The following is a 6,838-nucleotide window of genomic DNA, read 5'->3' on the forward strand; positions in this document are numbered from 1 at the left end:
TGTTACAAATTGAACATAATTAAAGCATAGTGATTAATCACAAAAACAATATGTAATCATATATGTGTTTTCTGATGGTCTTAGGTGACCCATGCCACTATGCTCAATTAATATTTGACAAAGGAGGCAAGAGTATACACTGGAGCAGAGACAGTCTCTTCAATAAATGGTGTTGGGAAAATTGGACAGATATATGCAAAAAAATGAAACTAGACCACCAACTCACACCATATACAAGAATAAACTCAAAATGGATAAAAGATTTTAATGTATGATGTGAAACCATAAAAGTTCTAGAAAAAACAATAGGCAGAAAAATCTCAGACATCTGTCCTATCAATATGTTTACAGATACATTTCCTAAGGCAAAGGAAACTAAGGAATGTCTGTAAGGAGGAATCTCCAAAAGGTTGGGGGCCTCTGAGGAGACCTTACCAAAGGTGGCAGCCCCTACCTTGACTTTTCGAACAAGTCTGATCCCCCAGAGTGTTGGTGCTAGAATCTCTATGTTTAGTCTTTAAAAACCCGAGCTTGTAGAAACATATACTTTCTTGAGGATATTTGCCCTGCTGATTGTATCTAGAGATTAATTTTAGTTCAAGCTGTTGTGACAATAAAAGCCTAAGAAGGCAGATGAACAGGACTGCTTTTTACTTCTAAAGTAAAATAGTCCCTTCGCCCTCTCTTTCACAGAAACGTGTGTCAGAACAATCTGTTCGCCCATCGCTCAGGGTCTGCTAGTCAGCCCTGGCAGCTGGTGCCCCATGTGAGGAGGCCAGGAATGCAACGAAATGTGGTGGAACCCTTGAAAACAAAGAGGAAGAAAACGAAAGTAACTGCACAGTATGTCATTGGAGCTCACTTGGGATTTCCAAGTTTGAGGTAATTGATTCTCAGCTAAAGAATTCACTATCTCTGTTATGCTTCTTAAGAATCTTAGTATGGCCCTGTCCGGTTTGGCTCAGTGGATAGAGCGTCGGACTGAGGATTGAATGGTCCCGGGTTCGATTCCGGTCAGGGGCATGTACCTTGGTTTCGGGCACATCCCCAGTGGGGAGTGTGCAGGAGGCAGCTGATCGATGTTTCTCTCTCATTGATGTTTCTAGCTCTCTATCCCTCTCCCTTCCTCTCTGTAAAAAATCAATAAAATAGCCAAAACCGGTTTGGCTTAGTGGATAGAGCGTCGGCCTGCGGACTGAAAGGTCCCAGGTTCGATTCCGGTCAAGGACATGTACCTTGGTTGCAGGCACATCCCCAGCGGGGAGTGTGCAGGAGGCGGCTGATCGATGTTTCTCTCTCATCGATGTTTCTAACTCTCTATCTCTCTCCCTTCCTCTCTGTAAAAAATTAATAAAATATATTTTTTTTTAAAAATCAATAAAATATATTTTTTTAAAAAAAGAATGCTAGTATGTTTTCCATTAGAGAAATAAGCCTATTTCTAAAAATAAGGAAAAAAAGTTTTTTCCTATATTTGCCTAGTAAGCAAAGGTTTTATATGTATTATTAAAATAATTATGTTATTTTAATAAGGAAGTTGATTACTTTATTTTTTTAATTAAATCTTTATTGCTCAGACTATTACATTTGTTCCTCTTTTTTCCCCCCATAACTCCCCTCCACCCAGTTTCCACCCCACCCTCCACCCTCACTCCTCACCCACTGTCCTCATCCATAGGTGCACGATTTTTGTCCAGTCTCTTCCCGCATCCCCCTCACCCCTTTCCACCCCAAGAATAGTCAGCCCACTCCCTTTCTATGACCCTGATTCTATTATAATCACCAGTTCATTCTGTTCATCAGATTATTCACCTGATTTTTATTTATTTATTTTTAATATATTTTTTATTGATTAAGATATTACATATGTGTCCTTGTCCCCACGTTACCCTCTACCCCTCCACCCCCCCCCACCCCCCGCTCATGCCCTCACCCCCCCCCCCCCCCGTTGTCCATGTCCATTGATTAGGCCTATATGCTTGCATATAAGTCCTTTGGTTGATCTTTCCCCCTTCCCCCCACCCTCCCCTACCTTCCCTCCAAGTCCCGACAGTCCAATCAATGCCTCTCCGTCTCTGGATCAGACCTTGTTCATCAGTTTATGTTGTTCATTATATTCCACAAATGAGTGAGATCATGTGGTATTTATCCGCTCTCCAGTTCCATCCATGCTGTGGCAAATGGTAAGAGTTCCTTTTTCTTCTTCTTCCTCTTCTTAAAGAATACCTTTCAGCATTTCATATAATGCTGGTTTGGTGGTGATGAACTCCTTTAGCTTTTTCTTATCCGTGAAGCTCTTTATCTGACCTTCTATTCTGAATGATAGCTTTGCTGGATAAAGTAATCTTGGTTGCAGGTTCTTGCTATTCATCACTTTGAATATTTCTTGCCACTCTCTTCTGGCCTGCATGGTTTCTGTTGAGAAATCAGCTGACAGTCGTATGGGTACTCCCTTGTAGGTAACTGACTGTCTTTCTCTTGCTGCTTTTAAGATTCTCTCTTTATCTTTTGCTCTTGGCATTTTAATTAGGATGTGTCTTGGTGTGGTCCTCTTTGGATTCCTTTTGTTTGGGGTTCTCTGCACTTCCTGGACTTGTAAGTCCATTTCTTTCACCAGGTAGGGGAAGTTTTCTGTCATTATTTCTTCAAAAAGGTTTTCAATATCTTGCCCTCTCTCTCCTTCTGGTACCGCTATAATTCTGATGTTGGTACGCTTGAAGTTGTCCCAGAGGTTCCTTACACTATCTTCATATTTTTGGAATCTCTTTTCTTTTTTCTTTTTCGGTTGGGTATTTTTTGTTTCTTTGTATTTAAAATCTTTGACTTGATTCTTGGGATCCTCTTGTCTGCTTTTGGATCTCTGTAAATTATTCTTTATTTCAGTCAGTGTATGCTTAATTTCTAGTTGGTCCTTTTTCATGTCCTCCATGGTCTCACTATACTTATTGAGGGATTCATTAAATTTATCGGCGGTTTCCATAAAATTCTTGAAAAACCTTATAAACGTGGCCTTGAACTCTATATCCAGTCGTTTGCTTTCCTCCATTTCTGCCATTTGTGACCTGTTTCTTTGTCTCCGCATTTTGGCAGCTTCCCTGTGTTGATATAGTGGCCCTGCGCGCCAGGTGTCCTGTAGGGCCCAGTAGCTCAGCCTCCCCAGTTACCTGGGGTGGACACTCTTGGTGCCTTGGTTGTTGTAGGGTCACTGGGAGGAATTGACCTCCAGGCCAATTGGCTGTGAGAATCAGCTGTGTCTAAAGTGGGAGAACTTCTGTGCTGAAGACACCCTTCTGGGGCAAGACTTGCTTCAGTGGGGCTTTGGTGCTCACTGAGTCTGCTCCCTGAGTGTGTCCCTTATGGATCTGAGGAGTTGCAATCTGGATGGTCCCCCTCTGACCACTGGGTACAGTGGCTCTTGGATCTAAGGAGGTGCTAATTCAGCCTCTGCCTGAGGCCACACAGCAGGAGCCACGAAGAGGCTCAGCTGTGAAGCAATGCAAGCCGCTGCGGGGCCTTGGGCCTTCTCTTGGAAGTTCCGGGTCTGCCTGGCTCGGCTGCAGTTAGGTACATTCACATGCAAAAGCCTCTGCCGCAGCCTGGGTGGGGCGGGGTCTCAGGGAATCAAAGGGCGGATCAAGGAGCTATGGCTGATTCTCCGCCCGGAGTCTCCCGTCTCAGCGACCCACTAATTGCTGCAAGCACCTCTGAGGGAAAGCCGCCTTCAAGTTCGCCCGCTGCCGGACAGACCAGCTTCTCCCCGTATGAGTCCTAGGTCCCCAGAGACTTCCCAGAACCAGAGTTCAGAGCAGTCGGGAGCTTGTGATTCAAAAAGACAGCCGCGTCCTCAGGTGCCACCCCCTTTACTCGCGCGCGCGAGCCGCCGTACCTCTGCACTTGTACCTCTGCACTTCACCTCTGCAGCTCCTCTGGCTCTCAGCGTGCTTTTCTTTCCTTCTAGTTGTAGAATTTACACTCAGCCAGCCTTCCTGTTGTTCTGGATGATGTTTGCTTTGTCCTTTGCGGTAATTTTCAATTGTTGTGAGAGGCGGCAATTTCCCGGTGTTTACCTATGCCGCCATCTTAGTTTCTCCTATTCACCTGATTTTTAGATTCACTTGTTGACAGATCTGTATTTGTTGTTCATAATTTGTATCTGTACCTTTTTCTCCTTCTTCCTCTTCTTAAAGGATACCTTTCAGCATTTCATATAATACTGGTTTGGTGGTGATGAACTCTTTTAGCTTTTTCTTATCTGTGAAGCTTGTTATCTGACCTTCAATTCTGAATGATAACTTTGCTGGACAAAGTATTCTTGGTTGTAGGTTCTTGGCATTCATCACGTTGAATATTTCTCTTTTTTTAATTTCTTTTTTATTTTTATTTTTTTTTTTAAGATTCTTAATTAAATCTTTATTGTTCAGATTATTACATTTGTTCCTCTTCTTTCCCCCCATAACTCCCCTCCTCCCAGTTCCCGCCCCACCATCCGTCCTCACTCCCCACCCACTGTCCTCATCCATAGGTGCACGATTTTTGTCCAGTCTCTTCCCGCATCTCCCACACCCCTTTCCCCCCCAAGAATAGTCAGTCCATTCCCTTTCTATGTCCCTGATTCTATTATGATCACCAGATTATTTATTCACTTGATTCTTAGATTCACTTGTTGATAGATGCATGTTTGTTGTTCATAATTTGTATCTTTACCTTTTTCTTCTTCCTCTTCTTAGGGGATACCTTTCAGCATTTCATATAATACTGGTTTGGTGGTGATGAACTCTTTTAGCTTTTTCTTATCTGTGAAGCTTGTTATCTGACCTTCAGTTCTGAATGATAGCTTTCCTGGGTAAAGTAATCTTGGTTGTAGGTTCTTGGCATTCATCACTTTGAATATTTCTTGCCACTCCCTTCTGGCCTGCAAAGTTTCTGTTGAGAAATCAGCTGACAGTCGTATGGGTACTCCCTTGTAGGTAACTGACTTTCTTTCTCTTGCTGCTTTTAAGATTCTCTCTTTGTCTTTTGCTCTTGGCATTTTAATTATGATGTGTCTTGGTGTGGTCCTCTTTGGATTCCTTTTGTTTGGGGTTCTCTGTGCTTCCTGGACTTGTAAGTCTATTTCTTTCACCAGGAGGGGGAAGTTTTCTGTCATTATTTCTTCAAATAGGTTTTCAATATCTTGCCCTATCTCTTCTTCTGACACCCCATAATTCGGATGTTGGTATGCTTGAAGCTGTCCCAGAGGCTCCTTACACTATCTTCATATTTTTGGATTCTTTTTTCATTTTGCTTTTCCGGTTGGGTGTTTTTTGCTTCTTCGTATTTCAAATCTTTGACTTGGTTCTTGTGATCCTCTAGTCTGCTGTTGGGAGCCTGTATAATATCCTTCATTTCAGTCAGTGTATGCTTAATTTCCAGTTGGTCCTTTATCATAACATCGAGGGTCTGACTAGATTTCTTGACAATCTCACTACATTTATCGGCGGTCTCACCTGTCTTTTTGAGGGTCTTACTAAATTTATCAGTGGTTTCTAGACAGTTCTTGAAAAACCTTAAAAGTGTGGTTTTGAACTCTATATCCAGTCGTTTGCTTTCCTCCATTTCTGTCATTTGTGTCCTATTTCTTTGTCTCCGCATTTTTTGTGCTTCCCTGTGTTGATGGAGTGGCTTTCTGTGCTAGATGTCTTATAGGACCCAGTGGCTCAGCCTCCCCAATTACCTGAGGTGGACTCTCTTGGTACACCCCCTTGTGGGCCGTGTGCACAGTCCTGTTGTAGTTAAGCCTTGATTGTTGTAGGTATCACTGGGAGGAATTGACCAATTGACTGTGAGAATCAGCTGTGTCTGCAGTGGGAGAACTTCTGTGCTGGAGACACCCCTCCGGGGCAAGACTTGCTTCAGTGGGGCTTTGGTGCTCACTGAGTCATTCTGACCACCGGGTATACTGGCTCCTGGATCTTTCAGGAGGTGCTAATCTAGCCTTTGCCTGAGGCTATTCAGCCAGAGCTCAGCTGTGAAGGAATGCAAGTTGCCCTGGGGCCTTGGGCCAGCTGCAAGTTTGTTAGGTAATTTTCAGATTGCAAAAGCCTCTGTGCACAGCTTGGGCGGGGCGGGGTCCCAGGGGATCAATAGGGCGGAGCAAACAGCTATGGCTGATCATCAGTCCTTCCCGAAGAGGCCCCGAGTCTCAGTGTCCCACGGTAATCGCTGCAAGCACCTCTGAGAGAAAGCCGCCCTCGAGATGCGAATGATGCCAGACACTCTAGCCCAGGGGTTGGCAAACTTTTTGACTCGAGGGCCACAATGGGTTCTTAAACTGGACCGGAGGGCCGGAACAAAAGCATGGATGGAGTGTTTGTGTGAACTACTATAAATTCAAAGTAAACATCATTACATAAAAGGGTACGGTCTTTTTTTCTTTTAGTTTTATTCATTTCAAACGGGCCCGCGGGCCGTAGTTTGCCCACAGCTGGTCTAGCCTCTCCCCATATCAGTCAGGGTCCCCAGAGATTCGCCCGAACTGGAGTTCAGAGCAGTAGGGAGTTTAAGACTCCCTCTCGCCGAAACCGGTTTGGCTCAGTGGACAGAGCGTCGGCCTGCGGACTGAAGGGTCCCGGGTTCGATTCCGGTCAAGGGCATGTACCTTGGTTGCTGACACATCCCCAGTAGGAGATGTGCAGGGGGCAGCTGATCGATGTTTCTCTCTCATCTGTTTCTAACTCTCTATCTCTCTCCCTTCCTCTCTGTAAAAAAATCAATAAAATATATTTTTTTTTAAAAAAAGACTCCCTCTCGATTGAAAAAGCCAACCGTGTCCTCAGCCACCAGCCCTTTCCGCATCCGC

Source organism: Myotis myotis, unplaced genomic scaffold (genome assembly GCF_014108235.1).
Source record: "Myotis myotis isolate mMyoMyo1 unplaced genomic scaffold, mMyoMyo1.p scaffold_m19_p_1, whole genome shotgun sequence".
Lineage (NCBI taxonomy): Eukaryota > Metazoa > Chordata > Mammalia > Chiroptera > Vespertilionidae > Myotis > Myotis myotis.